General features: G+C 43.6%; 1 protein-coding gene across 12 annotated transcripts in view; it reads right to left on the reverse strand.

Moving 5' to 3' along the window:
• The window catches only part of slc29a4a (solute carrier family 29 member 4a), a 266290-nt gene that overhangs the window by 46937 nt on the left and 192639 nt on the right, over window positions 1-26714 (reverse strand). The gene's annotated exons all lie outside the window — the stretch shown is intronic.

The raw sequence follows: 26714 nt of genomic DNA on the forward strand, positions 1-26714 counted from the left end.
ATTCAGATTTAATCACAAATTCACAGCTGATCAGTGGAATACAGTAAGGTCAGTGGTGCAGAGAGCAGTGGGTGGGAAATAAACCTAAAGAAGGAGGGGACTCGGTCACGTGGCATGAGTTACTCTCCTCATACAGAGTCAGTGGCAGAGAGGGAGAAATCACAAGTAGAAAAGAGGGGGCAAGATATTGTTGTATGCACACCATATGATTTGCAAACCTGGTTCCATGTGCCCCATGCGTCTAATATTCATTTAGTCACTGCTCGCCCACCCTTTTCTTCAATTAACAATTTCATCTTTCCACACATTGTGAAGAAATTTGTTCAGAGCTTACCCCTCTCCCTCTTGTCCCCATTTGCATCACTACGGCTGGGCATCAAACACATTCCACTTTATGATTGAGAAAGTTGTGGGTTCAAGTCCAATCTAGAAACCTAATAAAATGACACTCCCCATAATGCACAGAGGGAGTGCTGCACTGTCAGAGGCACTCTTAAACCAAGGTCCCACATGCCATCCTCGCAGAAGGTGAGAGAGCCTATGGACTATCTGAAGAAATGTTCTGATCAACATTTATCCTTTTCTCAACACCTAAATCCAATTATTTGGTCAAATTTTTGTTGTGTTTGAGAGAGCTTGCTATAACCAAATTTACTGTTGACACTTTATTGGCTATAAAATATTTCATCGCATCCTGAGATTGTGAAAGGTGCTATAAAAATGCAGGTTCGTTTATCTACAATAAAGAGGACCTTGATAAAGTTGCCATGGTAGTATAGAAGAACTCCTGAATGAACAACCTCACAATTCACTAGATTGGTCTTGAAACCAAATTTACCAGTTTAGAATTTGTGCAAAGGTTTTGGAATTACTCTATAGGAAGCTCTCATGGATTGGCTGCCCAGAAGGTTAATTGTCCAGGTACTACTGTCTGACAGCATTCCTCAAATCCATGACTTGTATCATCTGGAAAGATAAGGGAAAACTAACATCTTCAAGTTTCCCCACACATCATAAACCATCAATGGTCACTCAAAACTACAGCAAATGTTGTTTTAACTGGCACCTAAAAAACACCACTCTCGATAACCAGGTAAAGATTATATACCTCAAATACTGTAAATAATACTGTACTATTCTGTCCAATTATTGTAGATTTTTAAATTATTTACCTCAATGTAAATATGTCTGTTGTTCAATTGAATGGTCAAATGAAATATCAACAGTTGATTCAATTCAAAGTCAAATTCTCCTCAAAATCTCCAAAATGTTCAAGCAGTCGATTCAGGGTGTGGGTGAGAAGTCTCTCTGCTGGTAAATGTTATTAATAAGGCAAAGTTGCATTATTTTCAAGTGTTCTATGCTGTAAATAAAGTATAACAGTAATGTGTGCCCCCCCCCCCCGCATTATATTTCTTATTATTCAATGTGTGTTTTTACATTGATTTTGTGGATCTCTTGATTATTTGGAATATTTGATCAACCAGCACCCTCCTAGTCCCACAGGTGCCCATTAATATAAAGTTTATCAACAATAAATATATGGATCAAAATTCTGCAGCTCCCTCCCTAACAGTACTATGGGGTACATACACCACAGTGGTTCAAAAAGGGTGCTCTCCACCACCCTCTCAAAGGCAATTGGGGATGGGCGACAATAGTTGGCCTTCTCAAAAAACCCACATCTTCAGAATGAAAGTTGAAACACAAAGTTGTGTTTCCTGCTGTTCAGAGTTGTGCTCCCACCGGGGACACATGCCCCAGGAGCACCGTCAGGGATATACAAACTAAAGGTCACAAGTAGATCCAATGAACAGTTCCAGGTTGGTTAAGTTTAAAAGCACAGACAGGTTTTGCTAATTTGATAGTAATGAGTTAAAAATCACACAGCACCAGGTTATAGTCCAACAGGTTTATTTAGAAGCACTTGCTTTCAGAGCAGTGCTCCTTCATCAAGTAAACCTGTTGAACTATAACCTGGTGTGTGATTTTAACTTTGTACACCCAAGTCCAACACTGGCACCTCCACATCATTGAACATAATGAGCATAGTAAACCTCGATCTTTCCCACATTCCTTTCACATTAATGCCATGTATATTAAATTGTAATGACTGAATCTTTTGCTCATTTTCAGTTGAAAAAGAAAATTAGTTTTATTGCTTGTCAGAAATCCACTGTGCAGCCACACAGCAGGAGCATTTCAGAACCTGTTAACACACATACAGCCTAAACAAAAGCAGCTCAGAAGAAAATATTTAAACAGGCGCATGCAAGATTGGTCCAATAGAGTTGAAATGAAGTGTAAACAAGCGTATAATTCTCAAAATATAATTTTACAGTCTAGATTTGACACAGATGCACGCTAACATCTTGTTAAGTGTTGCACTCTCCACACTAATTGCAGACAGTCATGTAGATTTAGCTTGAAATGTTTGCTTTTACATAATTAAAATGAAGGCATTGTTGCTTTATCTAACTGTAATATAAAATATGTATGGGGAGCAGCTGTTTGCAACAACCTTCCCACTGTTAATTAGCAAGTGAGAGCCCTTTATTCATTTTAATGAATTTTGCAAGTTCTAATGTTTGATTCAAATAATAATTTATTGATATTCAGCAATGTTGGTATTTCAAAACTAGTGTAAAACAAGTATAAAAAATTCAGTTGGTTCCACACATTTGAATACATCACTTAACCTATGGTTAGCACCTTTTAAAACCTATTAAAAGTGGCTTTTATTGAAGCAATAAAAATTGGCCTCAGAATGTCATATTGAACTCTGGGACCTGAGAAATATCCAATTTTCCAAAAGTGCAGTTTGTTTTATTCCTGTCATTGAAATAATCTCATTTTCAATCTCCTGACTTCTATCCACTTCGGTCTTGTTTATATAATACAGTGCAATAGTCCACTTTATGTCAAGGGATTAATATGAAGAATGCGTTTACACTGGAGGGATGATCAGAGTGGCCAGACAACAGCAACGTAAGATAATTAGCAAAAGCAGCAGCAGAAACATAGGAAATGATTTTTACACATGAAGTTGTTTTGATTTAGAATGCACTTCCTGAAAGGATGATGGCACCAGATTCAACAGTTACTTTCAAAAAGGAATCAAATAAATAACTTGGAATGGAGTGGGATAAATTAACAGCTCTTTCAAAGAGCTAACAGAAGCTTGAAGACCCAATGGCCTCCTGTCCACTGTAAGAGCCCATGTGAACCCATTTTAAACTAACTTTTCAATGTTATATCTGGTTGTTGTTTGTGGCACAACATCAGGTGCCCAGGGTAAATGAACTTTGACCATTATAATTTATAACTTGTGCTTTTTTAAAGAACGATCAACTCATTAGTTATTGCTTATTTTACAGAATAGTATATTCATTTTAGCAAAGTGTTTTTCTTCAAAAGAAAAGGGGGGAGGTGTGGGCGCAGGTCTTACAATTGGCAGGGGAAGGTGCCGGGAGGGGAGGGTGGGTTGCTGGGAGGGTGTGGACCTGATCAGGGAGTCACGGAGGTAACGGTCTTTACGGAAAGCGGATAGGTTTGGGGAGGGAAATATATCCCTGGTGGTAGAGTCCGTTTGTAGGTGGCAGAAATGGCGGAGGATGATGCGATGTAAACTGAGGTTGGTGGGTGGAAGGTGAGGACCGGGGGATTCTGTCCTTGTTGCGGTTGGAGAGGTGGGGTACGAGGGTGGAGGTGTGGGGCGTGGATGAAATGCGCTGGAGGGCATCATCAACCAAGTGGGAGGGGAAATTGCGGTCTTCAAAGAAGGAGGCCATCTGGTGTGTTCTGTGGTGGAACTGGTTCTCTTGGGAGTATATGCGGCAGAGGCAGAGGAATTGGGAATAAGGGACAACATTTTTACAAGAGGCAGGATGGGAGGAGGTGTAATCCAGGTAGCTGTGGGAGTCAGTGGGTTTGTAGAAAATATCAGTGACACAGTCATGCTTGTGGGTCTTGGGTAGGAGGTAGAATCGGGCGGTGCAGGAACAGGTGCTCCCAAACTATGAGGTTAGAAGCTGTGGATGGGAGATCCCCTGAGGTGATGAGGTTGTGTGGGGTCTGGGAGATAATGGTTTGGTGATGGGGGGGCGGTAAGGTCTTGGTCGAAGGGGCGGTAGGAGAAGGTGTCTTCAAGTTGGCGCCTGGCTTCAGCAGTGTAGAGGGGTCAGGGGATCCACAAGCCTGACTACCCTGGCCGAGCTATCATCTCAGCCTGCTCCTGCCCCACTGAATTCATCTCCACATACCTCGATACTGTCCTAACCCCCTGGTCAGGGAACTCCCCACATACGTCAGGACACCACCCACACCCTCCACCTCTTCCAAGACTTTCTTTTCCCTGGCCCCCAGCACCTCATCTTCACCATGGACATCCAATCCCTCTACACCTCCATCCACCATGACCAGGGCATCCGAGCCCTCTGATTCTTCCTCTCCTGACGTGCCCACCAGGACCCTTCCACTGACACTCTCATTTGTTTGACTGAACAGTTTCTCCTTCGAATCCTCCCACATCCTCCAGACGAAAGGGGTCACCATGGGCACCCACATGGGCCCCAGCTATGCATGTCTCTTTGTTGGCTACATGAAACAGTCCATCTTCCACAGTTACATTGGCACCACTCCCCACCTTTTCCTCCACTACATTGATGACTGCATTGGCGCCACCTCGTGCTCCCAAGAGGAGGTTGAACAGTTTATCAATTTCACAGTACATTCCAAGCTGACCTTAAATTCACCTGGACCATCTCTGACAACTCCCTCCCCTTCCAGGACCTCTCCATTTCCATCAACGGTTACCAACTCAACACTGACATTTTCTATAAACTCACCAACTCCCACAGCTACCAGGATTACACCTCCTCCCACCCTGCCTCCGGCAAAAATGTTATTCCATATTCCCAATTCCTCTGCCTCCACCGCATCTGCTCCCAGGAGGACGAGTTCCACCACAGAACACACCAGATGGCCTTCATTTTTAAAGACCACAATTTTCCCTCCCATGTGGTCAATGATGCCCTCCATGCACCTCACCCGTGTCCTACACCTCTGCCCTCGAAACCCATCCCTCCAACCGCAATAACTACAGAAACCCCGCCCCAGTCCTCACCTTCCACCCCACCAACCTCGACTCCATCAATACATTGCATCATCCTCTGCCATTTCCAGCACCTACAAGTGGGCCCCACCACCAGAGACATATTTCCCTCCCCAAACCTATCCACTTTCCACAAAAACATTCCCTCCGCGACTACCTCGTCAGGACCACAACCTCCCAACAACCCCCCTCCCCTCCCAGCACCTTCCCCTACCACCTCAGAAATTGCAAAACCTGTGCTCACAACTCCCCCCTCACCTCCGTTCAAGGCCTCAAAGGAGCCTTCCACATTCATCAAAGTTTTACCTGCACTTCCACACGTCATTTACTGTATCCGTTGCTCCTGATGCGGACTCCTCTACATTGGGAAGACAGGACACCTACTCACAGAGCGCTTCAAAGAACATCTCCGGGACTTCCGCACCAGTCAACCCCACCACCCCATGGCCAAAACGTCAACTCCCCCTCCCACTCTGCCAATGACACGCAGGTCCTGGGCCTCCTCCAACTTCACTCCCTTACCACCCGATGCCTGGAGGAAGAACGCCTCATCTTCAGCCGCGAGACTCTCCAACCCCAGGGTATCAATGTGGATTTCACCAATTTCCTTATTTCTCCTCTCCCCATCTTACCCCAGTTCCAACCTTCCAGCTCAGCACTGTTCCCCTTCCTTCCCATCTATCCACTCCACCCTCCCTTCTAACCTATCACCTTTACCCCCACCTCCATCCACCAATTGCACTCTCAGCTACCTTCCCCCCAGCTCCACCCCCCTCCCAAATATCTCTCTGCCCCGAGGCTCCCAGCCTCATTCCTGATGAAGGGCTTTTGCACGAAATGTCGATTTTCCTCCTCCTCGGATGCTGCCCGACCTGCTGTGCTTTTCCAGCACCATACTCTTGTCTCACCTTGGAAGCAGGCAGAGCTACAACTGAAGCAGTCTAGTCTGAAGGCCTGGTTGGTTTTTTTGGGCTTGATTGCAGTAGTAATACAATCATTTAATCCTGGTTGTATTCAGCCATCAACCCACATCCCTTCCCATGCTCATTGTATTCTCTTCATGTCGTTTCAATTTCAACTTTCCCTCACACTCTCCATACCAACTCACTTAGTATTCACCACCAGCAGACCTCAGCAACCATGTGGAAATTACATGAAATAAACTTCAAGAAATTTAATACAGTTTTCCCACTATACACTCGACAGTGAAATAACTTCCATTCCTGAAGCCTGTTTGAATCTTTTAACTATCAATTACCTAATCTCTTATAACAGCAAACATCTATTGATGCATCAAAAATAACTCATCCTTTAATAATCTTTGCCCTGTCAATCAAACCATGAATTCAGATCTACCCACTGAGATTATTCTCGCTTTGGAAACTTGCATTTAGGGAAATGTCAGCAACTGTTGCATGGACAGATGTGTCACACCAGTTGATATAATTTAACAATCACTGACAACACTGCCAGATGTTTTCTGTAGTTTAAGGAGTGGGCGATTTAGAAAAAAATCCTCCTTCAGATCATGACACTAAAACAGACTTTATTCGCCTTTCAAAAGCCTTTAGGTGTACTTCATAAATTTACAATAACTGCGCTTACAACACTTGTAACAGCCAAAATGGGTCTGCCTGCATTTAGCAGTGAGTTCAAATTGTTCTGCTGAGGTCAGGTTTGTCATTCCCCATTGGCAAAAGTGGGAACTGTCAGAAATATGGTGTGACTGCTGCATCTCGATCTCTTAAAGATCCATGAAGTCAGCTCAACTCTATATTGGCTTACAAAGTGCTTTGGGATATTGCAAAGTCATGACTTGCACTGGAGACACCTCACCCTGTTTTCTAGGTTCCAGGCTGCACAGTTGTTCCTCAACCTGGGGTCTACTGCAATACCAGCAATGGCCACTGTTCCAAGTAGCACTACCAGTAATGAGAGTTGCCAACCTCCAATCGGCCACAGCCTTCAAAGGTAGGACCATTACCTTCCAGGACACAGGAACCTGCTGACCGGTTTGGTGCCTGTTTTGCTTTTAACCACTGAAATGATTGCACAGAGGCCAGTATCTTGTCATCAAGTTACCTTTTATTTACACGTGCACAGCACATTGGCTGTGGCCAGCCAGCTAGGAGTCAATCCCTGAAGTCAGGAGACTCTCTGAATCTGCTGTTTATATCTGTCAGTCAGGGCTCCCTGATCAGCTACATTAACAGCCCAAATCAGGGATCTTACAATCAATGAGATCAACCTGGTCCCAATCACTACATCCCTCCCCCCACTAAGTCCAGGGATGTAGTGATCTTTCTCTGATAGCTTCTCCGGGGACATTTTCAACCCAGGTCTGGTGCTTATGATTCGGACTCTGATGCAAGGGGCATGTACCAGACTGTTGCCTATCTCTTGCATCCAGTCTCAGGAGAGTCTCCTCCTCTTCATCCAATGGTAACAGGATTGAAGCTGCATCCATCTTGGACTCTGAGGTTTCCTCGATGCTCGATAGAGGGGGAGAACCGTCAGTTTCTGGGAGGCCTTCTGGCTGTTCTGAGGGGCCACGTTTGTTTTGCTCCTGCCCCAAGGTAACAGCTTTCAGGTGGTCCACATCTTTGTTCAGGACTGCCGCAACTATTTGACCTTTGTATGTCACAGGACCTAACCCTTGCGTTGACCTTGCCTCGTAACTATGTAGAGCCATTTCCATGGTTCCATGCGTCCCTGAAATATGGAGTCTCTCTGAATCTCCAGTTTATTTTTTTTTTCTTTTTCTTTTTTGGGAGAGTCCTTGTACGTACACACACAGAGAGAGAGAGTCACAGTCCAACACTGATCCAATTCTCCACACAATGGGGGGAAAACACCCGAGTGGCCAGTGACAAGCACTGCCGTTCACATCAAAGGGCAAATCTCCAGTTTATTTTTTTTTCTTTTTTCTTTTTTTTTCTTTTTTTTTCTTTTTTCTTTTTTTAAAACCCCCACACTACCGCCTAAGTGCGGTAGTGCTTATTTTTATTCCCCAGCACCCGTGGTGTGTGTGTGTGTGCAAGTGTAAAACACAGTGAAGGACACAAAGTGCACGAATCTTTATTCAATTTCCACCACCAGGAAGATATGAAAAACACCCAAGTGGCCAGTGACAAGCACTGCCCTTCACATCAAAGGGCAAATCTCCAGGTTATTTTGTTTTTTTTTTATTCATTCTTTTTCTTTTTTTCTCTCTTTTTTTTTCTTTTTTTTTCTTGAAGTGCACGAATCTTTATTCAGTTTCCACCACCAGGAAGATATGAAAAACACCCGAGTGGCCAGTGACAAGCACTGCCCTTCAAACCACAGGGCAATGCTGTGTGATCAAAACAGTGAAGGGGAGGGTAGGGACTAAATCAAAATAAAATCTCCAGTTTATTTTTTTTTTCTTTCTCTTTTTTTTCTTTTTTTTTTCTTTTTTTTTCCTTTATAAGCACTGCCCTTAAATTCCCTGTTTGTTTTTTTTTTTTTCCTTTTTTTTTAATTTAACCCCCACACTACCGCCTAAGTGCGGTAGTGCTTATTTTTTTCCCCAGCACCCATGGTGTGTGTGTGTGTGCAGGTGTGAGACACAGTGAAAAGACACAAAGTGCACGAATCTTTATTCAATTTCCACCACCAGGAAGATAGGAAAGACACCCGAGTGGCCAGTGACAAGCACTGCCCTTCAAACCACAGGGCAATGCTGTGTGATCAAAACAGTGAAGGGGAGGGTAGGGACTAAATCAAAATAAAATCTCCAGTTTATTTATTTATTTATTTTTTTTCTTTCCACACTACCGCCTAAGTGCGGTAGTGCTTATTTTTTTCCCCAGCACCCATGGTGTGTGTGTGCAGGTGTGAGACACAGTGAAAAGACACAAAGTGCACGAATCTTTATTCAATTTCCACCACCAGGAAGATAGGAAAGACACCCGAGTGGCCAGTGACAAGCACTGCCCTTCAAACCACAGGGCAATGCTGTGTGATCAAAACAGTGAAGGGGAGGGTAGGGACTAAATCAAAATAAAATCTCCAGTTTATTTTTTTTTTTTTTTCTTTTTTTTTTTCTCTTTTTTATTTTCTTTATCCCCACACTACCGCCTAAGTGCGGTAGTGCTTATTTTTTCCCCAGCACCCATGGTGTGTGTGTGCAGGTGTGAGACACAGTGAAAGACACAAAGTGCACCAATCTTTATTCAATTTCCACCACCAGGAAGATAGGAAAAACACCCGCGTGGCCAGTGACAAGCACTGCCCTTCAAACCACAGGGCAATGCTGTGTGATCAAAACAGTGAAGGGGAGGGTAGGGACTAAATCAAAATAAAATCTCCAGTTTATCTTTTTTTTTTTCTTTTTTTTTTTATTTTTTTTTTTTTACACAGTGAAAAGACACAAAGTGCACGAATCTTTATTCAATTTCCACCACCAGGAAGATCGGAAAGACACCCGAGTGGCCAGTGACAAGCACTGCCCTTCAAACCACAGGGCAATGCTGTGTGATCAAAACAGTGGAGGGGAGGGTAGGGACTAAATCAAAATAAAATCTCCAGTTTATTTTTTTTTTTTTTTTTTTTTTGAAATACAGAATTTTTATTTTGTCTGTGGGAACTATTTTCCCAAGGTCAGAAAGAGCACTATATTAAGGGAACTCTTAAATCTCCAGTTTATTTTTTTTTTTTTCTTTTCTTTTTTTTTTCTTTTTTTTTTTTTTGTGAGACACAGTGAAAAGACACAAAGTGCACAAATCTTTATTCAATTTCCACCACCAGGAAGATAGAAAAAACACCCGAGTGGCCAGTGACAAGCACTGCCCTTCAAACCACAGGGCAATGCTGTGTGAGCAAAACAGTGGAGGGGAGGGTAGGGACTAAATCAAAATAAAATCTCCAGTTTATTTTTTTTTTTTTTTTTTTTTGAAATACAGAATTTTTATTTTGTCTGTGGGAACTATTTTCCCAAGGTCAGAAAGAGCACTATATTAAGGGAACTCTTAAATCTCCAGTTTATTTTTTTTTTTTTTTTTTTTTTTTTTTTTTTTTTTCTTTTTTTTTTTTTTTTTTTTTTTTTTTTTTTTTTTTTTTTTTTTTTTTTTTTTTTTTTTTTTTTCTTTTTTATTTAACCCCCACACTACCGCCTAAGTGCGGTAGTGCTTATTTTCATTCCCCAGCACCCATGGTGTGTGTGTGCAGGTGTGAGACACAGTGGAAAGACACAAAGTGCACAAATCTTTATTCAATTTCCACCACCAGGAAGATAGAAAAAACACCCGAGTGGCCAGTGACAAGCACTGCCCTTCAAACCACAGGGCAATGCTGTGTGAGCAAAACAGTGGAGGGGAGGGTAGGGACTAAATCAAAATAAAATCTCCAGTTTATTTTTTTTTTTTTTTTTTTTTGAAATACAGAATTTTTATTTTGTCTGTGGGAACTATTTTCCCAAGGTCAGAAAGAGCACTATATTAAGGGAACTCTTAAATCTCCAGTTTATATCATTCAGCCAAGGCTACCTGATTGGCCTAGATTAACAACCCCAATAAAGAATCTCATAGCCAAGAAGATCCACCTGGTTTCAATAGTCAGGAAACCTGGAAATAACCATAGAGCCATTGGACAGGCCTACCTGCATGGTCATTAAATCCAGCCATGTTTTTGATTCCAAGGTTATAATTGTTAATATAAATTGCAAACAACTGTTGACTCTTTAATGATTCCAGTGCGCCTTTATTTTCTATGTTCTGCCATTCAGACTGCTTCAGCGTACATTTACACTCTTGAAGCAAGCTAGCTCTTATATATGCTGCTTGTCATCTCTCATTCTCTGGCTTTATTCATTATCTAAGAAATTGTCAAAGGTCTTTTTAAAAAGTAGATAAATGATATCCAGTATAGAACCCTTAACTACTCCTTCTTCAAAGAATCCAATTCAAACAAAACTTTCCTTTGTGAAATTTATGCTGGCTAGTCATTCTGACATTTGTGTCCAGCTCCTGTTGTACTAGATTGGCTAGGTGTCCTTGCAATCCCTCACTTGGCTGATAGCTTGGTCAAGCAAGTGCCAATGTCCAGAGCAAGGATGTGGCCATAAGCTTTTGTATTTCTCTCTCTGATGAAATGGAGTGTGTTCCTTATTACCGGACTCTGATTTAGGCATTGCATTTGAAGGAGGACTCCATGGTGTCTGCCTTCCCTACCCTTTCCTTCCCAACCACACCCTTTCAGATATTTGTGTCCTCCCAACACTGGGCATGAAAACCATTAAGGAGAATCTTTGGGGACATAGGTCAACAACTGATCAAAGCTACAGCAGAATTCCTCTTTGGCCTCATCCATTGACCATAAAGTGCAGGAACAGAAGTAGGCCATTTGGCCCATCAAATCTGGCATTCACTAAGACCATGGCTAATCTGATCATCCTCAACTCCACCTTCATGCCTTTTCTCCGTAACCTACAGCTCCCTTACTGATAAAACAAAAATCTGTCTATCTTGGTCTTGAACATACTTCAACAGTCTCAACAAATTTTCTGCAGAAAAGTATTCCACAGATTGACAACCATCTGACAGAAGAAATTCCTCCTCATCTCTGTCTTAAATGAATGATCCCTTGTTCTGAGATTATGCCCTCTGGTCTTAGACTGTCTCATAAGGGGAAACAACCTTTCCACATCTACCCTGTCATGTACCATAAAAATCTTGTAGGTTTCAATAAGGTCTCCTCTCATCCTGCTAAATCCAATGAAAACAAATGCTACCTGCTCAACCTTAAGAAAATCCCTCCATAATTAAGATCAACAGAATGGACTTTCTCTGGACTGCCTCCAATGTCAGTATATCTTTCCTTAGATAAGGGAGCAAATCTGTTGACAGTACTCCAGCTGTAGTCTGACTAATGCCTTATATGGTTTTAACAAGCCTTTCCAATTTTTATACTCCATTCCTTTTCAAATAAATATTTGCCTACCCAATTACCCACTGAACGTAGATACTAATTGTTTTCTTCACACACTGTAATAAAGTCTTCAAGCACGATCTCCTCTTCCTAAAGCCATGTTGATTCTGATATATTATGTATTTCTAAATGTTCTGTGATTACATTCTTTATGATAGACGTGATCATCTTCACAATGACAGACGTTAAGCTAACTCTTGTCTCCTCTTTTTGATTAAGGGCATTATATTGGCAGCTTTCCAATTCTTTCGGACTTTTCCAGGCTCAAGTATTCCTGGAAGAATACTACCAGTGCACACACTATTTGGGTGACAAATAAATGATGCAAATGAATTTGGCGCCTTGTTTTCTGACGACCTAATCTGCTCTCTGTCCCAAAAAGTAATTCTCTTGGTAGACCTGGAATTATCAAGGGTCCTGCTCTTTCCAAGATCATTGCATTTGATCAGTTTCCTGTGAGGTGAGCACCTGCTATTAGTGTGGCCAGGAAGCCATAAGGGGGCTCCAATGGACAGGCAGAGATAGGAAGACACAGGGTTGAAGGTGGCAGGTAGAGTTAAGGGAGTGGTTGCAAATCAGACAAGCAAATAGCTGGGCGTGGAAGGATTGGGAAATACGAGAAATAAAACTACAACATGGGATAATGTAGGAAATGCCAAATATTGGTGAACCTGCCCCACCCAGACACAACTCAGCACTAGGAGAACAAGCAGCTGTTCAAGAGCATGGTATCACACCTCACTGGAGTAGTGCATTAGAAACCAAGCCCCGCTATTCCTGAGGTATTCATAAAGGTTAAAGATTTTAGAAGATGTACACAGAATTCTGCAATTTACCTGATTTGCAGACCCAGCGCAGACCAGATTTTGGTAGCTAAGGGAATGCACTATGTAATGTACGTACGTATGTACACACACATACACACACTCACTCACACTCAAAGTGCCCCTCCTCGCTCTCCTTCTCTGTCTCCGGATCTGATCAGAACATTTCTTGCTAGTCATCGTTCTTCAAATGTTCACACTGGTCTGCAAGAGACACGGGGTGGCTGGTTCACTTATAAAATGTCTCTCTTTATCAGTTGAAAGCCACAGCTGACATCAAGAAAAGATAGGCAAAAGTGAGGACTGCAGATGCTGGAGATTAGAGTCAAGAGTGCGGTGCTCGAAAAGCACAGCAGGTCAGGCAGCCTCTGAGGAGCAGCAAAATTGACATTTTGGGCAAATGCCCTTTATCAGGAATGAGGCTGGGAGCCTGAGGGGTGGAGGGAAAAATGGGAGGGGGTGGGAAGGTAGCTGAGAGTGCTCACTCGTGCTCCCATGATTAGATTAGTTTAAATTCCCTACAGTGTGCAAACAGGCCCTTCGGCCCAACAAGTCCACACCAGTCCTCCAAAGAGCAACCCACCCAGACCCATTTCCCAACACCTAACATAATGGACAATTTAGCCTGGCCAATTCATCTGACCTGCACATCTTTGGACTTTGGGAGGAAACTGGAGCACCTGGAGGAAACCCACGCAGACACGGGGAGAATGTGCAAACTCCACACAGACAGTTGCCCGAGGCTGGAATTGAACCTGGGATCCCTAACGCTGTGAGGCAGCAGTGCTAACCACTGAGCCACCGTGCCACCCAAAGGTTCAACTTCATTAACATCACCAACACATTCCACCCGACCTTAAGTTCACCTGGACCATCTCTGATACCACTCTCCCCTTCCTAGACCTCTCCATCTCCATCAACAGTGACTGACTCAATACTGACATTTTCTACAAACCCATCGACTCCCACAACTACCTGGATTACGTCTCCTCCCACCCTGCCTCCTGAAAAAAATGCTATCCCTTATTCCCAATTCCTCTGCCTCTGCCGCACCTGCTCCCAGGAGGACCAGTTCCACCACATAACACACCCAATGGCCTCCTTCTTTAAAGACCACAATTTCCCATCCCACGTAGTTGATGATGCCCTCCAGTGCATCTCATTTACGCCCCGCACCTCCGCACTTGAACCCCACCCGTCCAACCCCAACAGAACCTCCTGGTCCTCACCTTCCACCCTACCAACCTTCATATACATCACATCATCCTCTGCCACCTACAAATGGACCCCACCAGCAGAGATGTATTTCCCTCCCCACCCTGATCCGCTTTCCATAAAGACCATTCCCTCCGTGACTACCTTGTCAGGTCCATGCCCACCACCCCCAACAACCCACCCTCCCCTCCTGGCACCTTCTCCTACCACCACAGGAATTGCAAAACCTGTGCCCACAGCTCCCCCCTCACCTTCGCCCAAAGCCCCAAAGGAGACTTCCACATCCATCACAGTTTCACCTGCACTTCCACACATGTCATTTACTGTATCCAGTGCTCCCAATGCAGTTTCCTCTACACTGGGGAGACAGGACGTCTACTTGCAGAGTCCTTCAGGGAACATCTCTGGGACACCTGTACCAACCAACGATACTGCCCTGTGGCTGAACACTTCAACTCCCCTCTCACTCTTCTAAGGATGTGCAGGTCCTGGGCCTCCTGCATCACCACTCCATTACCACCTGACGCCTGAGAAGGAACGCCTCATCTTCTGCCTTGGGACCCTTCAACCCCATGGCATCAATGTGGACTTCATCAGTTTCCTCATTTCCCCTCCCCCCACCTTACCCCAGTTCCAAACTTTCAGCTCAGCACCGCCCTCATGACCTGTCCCACCTGTCAATCTCCCTTCCCATCTATCCGCTCCACCCTCCTCTCAGACCTGTCATGGTCACCCCCACCTCCATCCACCTATTGCTCTCTCAGCTACCTACACCCTCAGCCCCACTACAACACCCCCCACACCCCCAACCCCCACCCCCCAATTTATCTCTTCACCCCGGAGGCTCCCAGTCTCATTCCTGATGAAGGGCTTTTGCCCAAAATGTCAATTTTCCTGCTCCTCAGATGCTGCCTGACCTGCTGTGCTTTTCCAGCACCACACTCTTGACATCAAGAAAACATAAACTGGTCTGTTTTAGGTGTGAAAAGCGGTATTGAGTACAGTGAACAAAGACTCAGCTCCTGCGTTGCTGGAGATCAAAACACTGCTTTCTGTGTCTCTTGTACTTAGTCCCAAGCTGTTTAATACCTTCGAACAATTCACACAGATGTTGGCAGGCAAATGGCATTTTTAATCGATAATCAGTCGCTCATCCTTGGACCAACGTTGTTGCCACCTAACAGTGTCTGTAAAAAGCCCTCAGCTCCACTTTAATTAAGGCTTATTCATTCGGTTATTTACACAATGCTCGCCATGAGTGTCTGTTTACTTGCTTTCCAAATCATATAGCTTACCTTTTAAATAACATGTTAAAACTGTTCTTCCCCCTTTCAGGTCTCTATTCTAAAAAGCATTAAAAAATAAGCAACACAGCCTTTACATCGAACATAGAAAAATACAGCGCAGAACAGGCCCTTCAGCATTCAGTGTTGCGCCCACCTATGAACTATTCTCAGCTTGACCCCCTACACTATCCCATCATCGCTTATCCAAGGATTGTTTAAATCTCCCTAATGTGACTGAGAAACAGTAGATAACTATTTGAATCAACATGCAATTTTACAGTTTGCTGGTGTCTTTTGGATCAATGTCTCAAACAAGTTCATTAATCCAAATTTGCTATAACATGATTGACATGATGGGGTCACTGTTTCTAAAGTGCGAAGGTTTGAGACATGTATTGGTTGTAATGTGATTCCGGCCCCATTAGTTTAAATGGTGCTGTTATTAAGTGATTTTTTCCTAACACACGATTGCATGAGAATGGAACAGTGTGTGTGATGAATGGACTGTGAAGCACACAAAGACCATTGTAACAAATTACCTGTCTTGTTCCAATTCATTGACAAGTTACAAATGCCGCCTTAAGAATAATGTCCACAAGATGCAATGTCTCCAGCTCTGTACCTGTGTGTTTGCACAAGTTTAACACTGTTCTATGTCTCTTCAACTCTGGATCTGAGTGACCTCCCTTCATAGGACACCTTAAGACTGGTCAGCTGCTCTCTAATACTCCTTCCAATCACCAGTGAGATAAGACATGGAAATTAAATGTTGTTCACATCTTGACAACGGTCTGCATTTTGTTTTCCCTTCACAATGTTGGCAGGACTGCTGCAAATTAATGTGGTCTGCAGTCATCATGCCTAAGACTCCTCATTAGGATTTTCATGACTTTTACATTTTACGATATATCACCGAGCTCCAGGGCTGCAACATTCTGAGCTGAAAATCGATACACACAGCGGGATGGGAGATGGTCAGACTATTGTTTACTCATTGCAGAGCCATGATTCAGATAACCCTGGTGCTGCCTGCTTCCAGCAGTACAAAGGCACAGTGACAACAGATTTACAATAAGCTGTAAAAGAGACTTTAAATGGCTTTATGTCAGCTTTGGCAGGAAGAGAGGTGTTGTTGTTAATGAGTCAATTCTGTTGTGCAAGTGCTAAATGGTGGAACAGCACCAGACCTGACTAAACATGACATCTGTGCACACAGGAGTGAGTATAGGCAAGGAGTGGGTGCAAAAGCTTCCTCAGACATATCACAACGTCTGGGGACTGATCATGAAGTTCAGAACCAAACTCTACGAAACAAGTCTGCACTGGCCACCCCAACAGTCAGCATGGTTCGGTTTCTGACACACTCACTTCAGAGTCAAAATATTGATGGTTCAAGTTCCTCTCCGGATTTCAGTGCAGCGCTGCAGGACAGCCGCACAGTCAGAGTCACCATCTTTCAGAGGAGCTACTAAACCAAAGCATCCGCTGCTGTCTATAGTGAAGGCAAAAGGTCATGTGATCCTAACTGAAGAATGTATCTTGAACAGCATTTATTCCTTAATGAACATCATTCAAATCAGATTGTTGGTTCACTGTCACATTTGCTGTTCATTAGATCTTGCTGTGCAGACATAAGGCTGCTGTGCCTCCTACATTAATGGCAGTACGGTAGACATACTTCACTGGTCGCTAAAGGTGCTACATAAATGCAAGCCCTTCTCTCCCCTTTAGAACTGCTCTAATTCCTGACCTTTCCACAAAGGGGAGGGTGGTTGCAGGGGTGGCATAGCGGCAATGTCACTGGACTATCAGTCCAGAACTTTAGGCTAATGCTTTTGGGGACATGAGTTCAAATCTCACTACAACAGGTAGTGAAGTTTGAAACAAATGGGAATTTAAAAATCTAGTCTAATAGTTAGAAGATAACCACTGACAACGTTGCAAAAACCCATCTGGTTCACTAACTCTTTTAGAGAAGTCTGCCTAAATGGAGTTAAGTTAGGTAAAGGGGCAGTATAACGAGATCTCGGTGTTCTTGTACATCAGTCAATGAAAGCAAGCATGCAGGTGCAGCAGGCAATGAAGAAAGCTAATGGCATGCTGGCCTTCATAACAAGAGGGATTGAATATAGGAGCAAAGAAGTCCTTCTGCAGCTGTACAGGGCCCTGGTGAGACCATACCTGGAGTATTGTGTCCAGTTTTGATCTCCAAATTTGAGGAAGGATATTCTGGCTATTGAGGGAGTGCAGCATAGGTTCATGAGGTCAATTCCTGGAATGGCGGGACTATCATATGTTGAAAGATTGGAGCGACTGGGCTTGTACACAGTTGAGTTTAAATGGCTGAGAGGGGATCTGATTGAGACATATAAGATTATTAAAGGATTAAACACTCTGGAGGCAGGAAACACGTTTCCCCTGATGGGTGAGTCCAGAACTAGACGACACAGTTTAAAAATAAGGGGTAGGCCATTTAGAACAGAGTTGAGGAGAAACCTCTTTACCCAGAGAGTGGTGAGTGTGTGGAATGCTCTGCCCCAAAAGGCAGCTGAGGCCAAGTCTCTGAATACTTTCAAGAAAGAGATGGGTAGAGCTCTTAAAGATAGTGGAATCAAGGATTATGGGGATAAGGCAGGAACAGGATACTGATTGTGGATGATCAGCCATGATCATAATGAATGCTAGTGCTGGCTCGAAGGGCTGAATGGCCTACTCCTGCACCTATTGTCTATTGTCTTCCTTACCTGGTCTGGCCTCAACATGACTATAGACCCACAGCAAGTGCCCTCTGAACAATTATAGATGATTTGGCCAGTGATGCCCATGACCCATAGACAACTTTTTCAAAATGCATCACAACTAAGACAATTGCATACAGCACAAACACACCATGCAGCCCCAAATGTTTATGCCAATATTTACGTACCAGACAACCACAAGCTGCATTATATAAAGTACCTTTAAAATACTAATGCATTCCAACAAGTTTTACAGATGTGTTATCAAACAAACCATGTAAAAATCTTTCAGGCAGAGGTGACAAAAAGCCTTAGCATGAATTTTGTTTCAATATACTCCCATTGTGGGTCTACTTACAGCACAATGACTGAAGCAGCTCAAGAAGGCAGCTCACTACCACCTTCTCAAAGGCAATTTAGGGATGAACAATGAATGCTTGCCCAGTCAGCAGTGTCTACATTCCATGAATGAATACATAAAAACACTACCTCGAAATGGAATACCTTTCTCTAAGGCCAGTTAGACAATGAAGTACTAATGGAGCTAATCAGCAAGGAAGGGATGATAGGGTGAAGGAACCTTACATGACAAGAGATGTGGAACATCAAGTCAGGAGGAGGAAGGAAGCTTACTTAAGGTTGGGTCACCACCAGACGCCTGGAGGAAGAACGCCTCATCTTCCGCCTTGGAACACTTCAACCCCAGGGCATCAATGTGGACTTCAACAGCTTCCTCATTTCCCCTTCCCCCACCTCATCCTAGTTTCAAACTTCCAGCTCAGTTACTGTCTCCTTGACTTGTCCGACCTGCCTATCTCCTTTTCCACCTATCCACTCCACCCTCTCCTCCTTGACCTATCACCTTCATCTCCTCCCCCCACTCACCCATTGTACTCTATGCTACTCTCTCCCCACCCCCACCCTCCTCTAGCTTATCTCTCCACGCTTCAGGCTCACTGCCTTTATTCCTGATGAAGGGCTTTTGCCCGAAACGTTGATTTCGCTGCTCGTTGGATGCTGCCTGAGCTGCTGTGCTCTTCCAGCACCACTAATCCAGAAGCAAGGATCAGACAGGGCTCTAGAGGGTTACAAGGTAGCCAGGAAGGAACTGAAGATGGGATTTAGGAGAGCTAGAAGGGGGCCTGAAAAAGCCTTGGCAGGTAGGATTAAGGAAAACCCCAAGGCATCCTACACTTAACGTGAGGAACAAGAGAATGGCCAGAGTAAAATAGGACCGATCAGGGATAATGGAAGGAACTTGTGCCTGGAGTCAGAGGAGGCAGGAAAGGTCCTTAAGGAATATTTTGTTTCAGTATTCACGAGTGAGAGGGACCTTGTCATTTGTGAGGATAGCATGAAACAGGCTGATGTTAAGAAGGAGGATGTGCTGGAAAACATGAGGATAGGTAAGTCCCCTGTGGCAAACGGGATATACACAAGGTTGCTACAGGAAGTGAATGCTACACCTTTGGCATAGAGTCATAGAGATATACAGGACAGAAACAGACCCTTTGCTCCAACTCATGCATGCCGACCAGATATCCCAACCTAATCTAGCCCCATTTGCCAGCACTTGGCCCATATTCCTCCAAAACCCTTCCTATTCATATACCCATTCCGAGGCCTTTTAAATAATGGAATTGTACCAGCCTCAACCACTTCCTCTGGCAACTCATTCCATACACACACCACCCTCTACGTGAAAAAGCTGCCCCTTAGGTCTCTTTTATATCATTCCCCTCTCACCCTAAACCTATGCCCTCTAGTTCTGGACATTCCCACTGCAGGAAAAGACTTTGTCTATTTACCCTATCCATGCCCCTCATGATTTTATAAAGCCCGATAAGCTCACACCTCAGCCTACAACGTTCCAGGGAAAACAGCCCCAGCCTGTTCAGCCTTTTCCTATAGCTCAAATCCTCCAACCCTGGCAACGTCCTTGTAAATCTTTGCTGAACCCTTTCAAATTTCACAACATCTTTCCAATAGGAAGGAGACCAGAATTGCACGCAATATTCCAAAAGTGGCCTAACCAACGTCCTGCACAGCCACAACATGACCTCCCAACGCCTACACTCAATACTCTGACCAATAAAAGAAAGCATACCAAACCCCTTCTTCACTATCCTATCTACCTGCGACTCTACTTTCAAGGAGCTATGAACCTGCACTCCAAGATCTCTTTGTTCAGCAACACTCCCCAGTACCTTACCATTAAGTGTATAAGTCCTGCTAAAATTTGCTTCCAAAATGTAGCACCTCACATTTATCTGAATTAAACTTCATCTGCCACTTCTCAGCCCATTGGCCCAACTGATCAAGATCCCATTGTAATCTGAGGTACGCTTCTTCGTTATCCATTACACTTCTACTTTTGGTGTCATCTGCAAACTTACTAACTATATCTCCTATGTTTATATCCAAATCATTTATATAGATAATGAAAATTACTGGACCCAGCACCGATCCTTGTGGCACTCCTTTGGTCACAGGCCTCCACTCTGAAAACCAATCCTCCACCACAGTCCTAGGGAGTGTTGCTGAACAAAGAGACCTTGCAGTGCAGGTTCATAGCTCCTTGAAAGTGGAGGGACAGGGAGAAAGGATAGTGAGGATGGTTTTTGGTATGCTTTCCTTCATTGGTCAGAGTATTGAGTACAGGGGTTGGGAGGTCATGTTGTGGCTGTACAGGACATTCATTAGGCCACTGTTGGAATATTGCATTCAGTTCTGGTCTCCTTCCTATCTGAAAGATGTTGTGAAATTTGAAAGGGTTCAGAAAAGATTTACAAGAATGTTGCCAGCTTTGGAGAACTTGAGCTAACAGGCTGGGACTGTTTTCCCTGGAGCGTCAGAGGCTGAGGGATGACCTTATAGAGGTTTACAAAATTATGAGGTGCATGGATAGGATAAATAGGCAAAGTCTTTTCCCTGGGGTCGGGGAGTCCAGAACTAGAGGGTATAGGTTTAGGGTGAGAGGGGCAAGATATAAAAGAGATCTAAGGGGCAACTTTTTCACGCAGAGGGTGGTACGTATATGGAATGAGCTGCCAGAGGAAGTGGTGGATGCTGGTACAATTGCAACATTTAAGAGGCATTTGGATGGCTATATGAATAGGAAGGGTTTGGAGGGATATGGGCCGGGTTGCAGGCAGGTGGAACTAGATTGGGTTTGGATATCTGGTTGGTATGAACGGGTTGAAACGAAGGGTCTGTTTCCATGCTATACATCTCTATGACTCTATCTTCTACCTTTGAGCCAGTTCTGTATCCAAATGGCTAGTTCTCCCTGTATTCCATGAAATATAACCTTGCTAATCAGTCTCCCAAGGGGAACCTTGTCAATCGCCTTACCAAAGTCCATATAGAGCACGTCAATGACTCTGCCCTCATCAATCCTCTTTGTTACTTTTTCAAAAATACTCAATCAAGTTCGTGGGACATGATTTCCCACACACAAAGCCATGTTGACTGTCCCCAATCAGTCCTTGCCTTTCCAAATCCCTCAGGATTCCCTCCAACAACCTGCCCACCACCGACGTCAGGCTCACTGGTCTATAATTCCCTGGCTTGTCCTTACTCCTTTCTTAAATAATGGTACCACATTAGCCAACCTCACCTGTGACTATCAATGATACAAATATCTCAGCAAGGGGCCCAGCAATCACTTCCCCAGCTTCCCACAGTGTTCACGGGTACACCTGATCAAGTCCTGGGGATGTATCCACCTTTAACCGTTTCAAGACATCCAGCACTTCCTCCTCTGTAATCTGGACATTTTTCAAGATGTCACCATCTATTTCCCCACATTCTACATCTTGCATGTCCTTTTCCACAGTAAATACTGATGCAAAGTACTCGTTTAGTATCTCTCCCATCTCCTGTGGCTCCACACAAAGGCTGCCTTGCTGATTTTTGAGGGGCCCTATTCACTCCCTTGTTACCCTTATGTCCTTAATGTATTTGTAAAAACCCTTTGGATTCTCCTTAACCCTATTTTCCAAAGCTATCTCATGTCCCCTTTTTGCCCTCCTGATTTCCCTCTTAAGTATACAACTACTGCCTTTATACTCTTCTAAGGATTCACTCGATTTCACCTGTCTATACCTGACATATGCTTCCTTTTTTTTCTTAACCAAACACTCAATTTCTCTCATCATCCAGCATTCCTACACCTCCCAGCCTATCCTTCCACTTAACAGGAATAGTGTTGAAATATGTGGTGCTGGAAAACACAGCAGGCCAGGCAGCATCCGAGGAGCAGGAGAATCGACGTTTCGGGCATAAGCCCTTCTTCAGGAGTGGGCTTATGCCCGAAACGTCGATTTTCCTGCTCCTCGGATGCTGCCTGGCCTGCTGTGTTTTCCAGCACCACATTTTTCAACTCTGGTTTCCAGCATCTGCAGTCCTCACTTTCACCTAACAGGAATGCACTATCTCTGGACTCTCGTTGTCTCGTTTCTGAAGGCTTCCCATTTTCCAGCCGTCCCTTTAACTGTGAATATCTGTATCCAAACAGCGATAATCTTTGCGTCCTTACTGTCTACTGGAGTAGTGGCAGATGATTGGAGGGTAGCAAATGTTATTCCTTTGGACAAGAAAGGGAATAGGGATAACCCTGGGAATTACAGACCAGTCAGTCTTACATCAGTGGTGGGCAAGTTATTGAAAAGGATTCGCAGAGACAGGATTTGTGATTATTTGGAAAAGCCTAGTTTGATTAGAGATAGTCAACATGGCTTTGTGAGAGGCAGGTCATGCCTCACAAGCCTTATTGAATTATTTGAGGATGTGGGAAATTACATTGATGAAAGTAGAGCAGTAGATGTGGTGCATATGGATTTTAGCAAGGCATTTGATAACATTTTCCATGGTAGGCTCAATCAGAAAGTAAGGGAGCATGCGATACAGGGAACTTTGGCTGTCTGGATATGGAAATTGGCTGGCTGATAGAAGACAGACGATGGTCATAGATGGAAAGGATTTAGCCTGGAGCTCAGTGAGTAGTGGTGTTCTGCATGGATCTGTGATAGGAGCTCTGCTCTTTGTGATTTTTATAAATGACTTGGAGAGGAAGTGGAAGGGTGGTTAAGTATGTTTGCCAATAACACGAGGGTTGGTGGAGTTGTGGATAGTGTGCAGGGTTGTTGTAGGTTGCAATAGGACATTGACAGGATGTAGAGCTGGGCTGAGAAGTGGTAGATGGAGTTCAACCTAGAAAAGTGTGAAGTGATTCATTTTGGAGGGTTGAATTTGAATGCAGAATGCTGGTTTAAAGGCAGGATTCTTGACAGTGTGGAGAAACAGAGAGATCTTGGGATCCATGTCCATAGATTCCTCAAAGTTGCCACCCAAGTTGACAGGGTTGTTAAGAAGGCATATGATGTATTGGCTTTCATTAGCAGGAGGACTAAGTTTAAGAGCCATGAGGTTATGCTGCAGCTTCATAGAGCCCTAGCTAGATCACACTTGTAATATTATGTTCAGTTCTGGTTGCCTGATTATAGAAAGGTTGTGGAAGCTTTACAGAGGGTGCAGAGAAGATTTACCAGGATGCTGGGGGCATGTCTTATGAAGAAAGGTTGGGGGAGTAGGGCTTTTCTCATTGGAGCAAATACAAATGTAGGGTGACTTGACAGAGGTGTACAAGATGCTGAGAGGCATAGATTAAGTAGATAGCCACAGACTTTTACCCAGGACAGAAATGTCTATCACAAGGGGGCATAATTTTAAGGTAATTGGAAGAAGGTTCAGGGGAGATGTCAGAGGTCAGCTCTTTACAGAGGGTGGTTGGTGCATGGAATGCACTGCCAGCAGTGGTAGTACAGTCAGATACATTAGGAATATTTAAGCAACTCTTGGATAGGTACATGATGACAGTAAAATGAAGGTTGTATAGGTTAGTTTGATCTTAGAGTAAGATAAAAGGTCGGCACAACATTGAGGGCCAAAGGGCCTGTACTCATCTTTGTTCTAATTCACATAATCCTTACTGTGTGGAAGCAGGCCATTCAGTCCATACTAACCCTCCAAAGAGGATCCCACCCAACCCTCCCTAGCCCTGTAACCTTGCATTTTCCATAGCCGACCCACCTAACCTGCACATATTTGGACTGTGGGAAAAAAACCAGAGCATCTGGAAAGAACTCACACAGAATGTATCACCCTAGGCTGGAATCGAAGGTGCCTGGTGCTGCAAGGCAGTAGTGCTAAATACCGAGCCACTGTGCCACCCCAAGTTAGTGAGAATATGTAGATTGCCAGAACAAAACACTTTAGTGTTAGGTCTGTCAGTTTCTTAATGTTACTTCTATTCGAATAAATTTTCCATCACCCACCAATCCTGTCCCTCATGTGCATCACCTTCATAACTAAGAGTTGGAACATTCTAGATCAGGCCTGAAGATCCCGATAACCCATTAATACCTGTTCAACAAATCGTCAGCAGCTCCTCCCAGATTCTAGGGACAAACCCAGGCTCCACCTCTCAAGTGACATTTGCTTCACAAATGACAGTCAGGTCACTCCAGGAAACGGGAATGCTTTTTGCCGCCAGGATGCAAAAGAAAGAGGTCACGGCACAAAGTAGTCGGAGTATAACAAAACAAACTGTTAGCTTAGGCTAGAGTGTAGAAGGAACCTGCAGAATTCATTGAAAAATCAGAGACCAAGATACAATAATGTCTGCCATGTTGGCATTGCAAGCTCAGTGGAACCTAAATGTATGAACCTATCTGCCTAATTGATCAGATTTATACAAGTGTCTAATGTGAGGTTCTCTGCCAGCCATACCATCATGGCTTGGGTATGTTAAAAGTCTAATTTTCCTTTTCAGTGGTTTGCCAGTGATTCTTACTGAGTAGACCTGATCTCATAAGATGCAGGAATCTATATTTGATTCTTGTTGTCTTGGTCTGTGCTGCGGGACTTGTAATCAACACCAAAAGTACTAAAGCACCGTTGAATTTTAAGTTGCATTGGTCTTGCTTTTTCAGTTACTTTAGTGCACAGTATATAACAAATTACATACACGCACAAAGACAAGCATTTACTCCAGTCTAAACAAAAACGTGAACACACACCATGCAGAATAAAAATCTGTCACGCAAGTGCTGTACAAAATTCACAAGAAGCTAATTTGCCTTCTCCAGAGGTAAGTTCCTACAAAACTCTAGGAAGCCAACAGACTCCTGTCAATTTAAATCACGAAAGTGCCATGCTTCAATATTATCATTTGATTCCCTGCCAGTGCACATTTGAAATAATTGGCAAAGGAACCTGAGACGATGAAAGGGGAAAATAAGGAAGTGAGTTGTTATAAAATGAGGCACTAGGATTTAGGAGTAGGCCTTTCAGCTGTTCTGCCATTCAAAAAGATCTAGTTATGGCATCAGCCCCATTTTCCTGTCTGCACCCCATTACTCGATGGGCCGAATGGCCTTACTTCCACTCTTATGTCTTATGGTCTTATGGTCTTATAATTCTGTCGAACAAAAGTCTAACTCCACCTTGAATAAATTCAATAATCCAATCTCCACTGCTTCCTGGGGAAGAGAATTCTGTGAGAGAGAAAAAGAAAACCCCTCCTCATTTCTGTCTTAAAACAGAAAATCCTTCACCTTAAACCATGCCCTCATTGTAATACTTCCCACAAGTTTGTAATACACTCTCTGAAAGGGTTGTAAAGCAAATTCAATTGGGTAAGTATTTGAATGGGAATAGTCTATAGAGTTATGGAGAAAGGTTGGGGCAGGAAAGGAATGATAGGCCAAATGACCTCCTTCGTTGCTGCATGACACGTCCCAGATAACATAAGCCATCGCAAGATAAGCTATGTTTGGTGTTGAGCCCTGCACTGTAGCACAATGAGGTTAACTGATTAAATTAATATTGCCAATGACACTGGACAAGAAAGATGTCCAGACAACAATTGGGAAAGGTGCAATGTAATATTAGTCTTACAAAAATACAATATTACAAACCCCTGATTGATACATTTTAAAATGCACCAAAAGATCTTCCAACATCAGTGGCTCACCACATAGTTACAGTAAATTATTTTTCAACAAAGGCTCACTCTGAATTAGAAAACATGATAGCCCTTTTCCTTTATCAATTCTTGACCAATCAATGCTACCTATGTATTTTCTTCAGAAATTTTAACGTTTCTGGAGACCAACATCTGAGTTCCCTCGTTTCCTCTGCTAACCATGGTTCCTCTGTCTCTGCATTGAGAATTGACCACTTTTTATTCTGTTGTCATGCCTGCCTTTTTAGCCAAAGGTGCACCAAGACATTAAGGTGTCATTCCATTCAACCCTCTCTCAACTCCATGGCCTTCACTACTTGGAAGGACGAGGGCAATAGGTAAAAGTGACCTAACAAGCCAGAAGTCTTTGGGTTTTCTGATCTAAATTTACAGCTTTGTGAGACTCCAGGAGGGCTCCTGAACATTCCTGCCAACCACCAAATGAACTCAATGAGAATACAAACTCCTACAGTTCATCATTCACTTAATCAGGGTCACAGCTCATAATCAAATCAAACATTTTAGATCATACTACTTGTTCTAATACTCACACAGTAGCAA

The sequence above is a fragment of the Chiloscyllium punctatum genome, chromosome 40 (genome assembly GCF_047496795.1).
Source record: "Chiloscyllium punctatum isolate Juve2018m chromosome 40, sChiPun1.3, whole genome shotgun sequence".
Classification (NCBI taxonomy): Eukaryota; Metazoa; Chordata; class Chondrichthyes; order Orectolobiformes; family Hemiscylliidae; genus Chiloscyllium; species Chiloscyllium punctatum.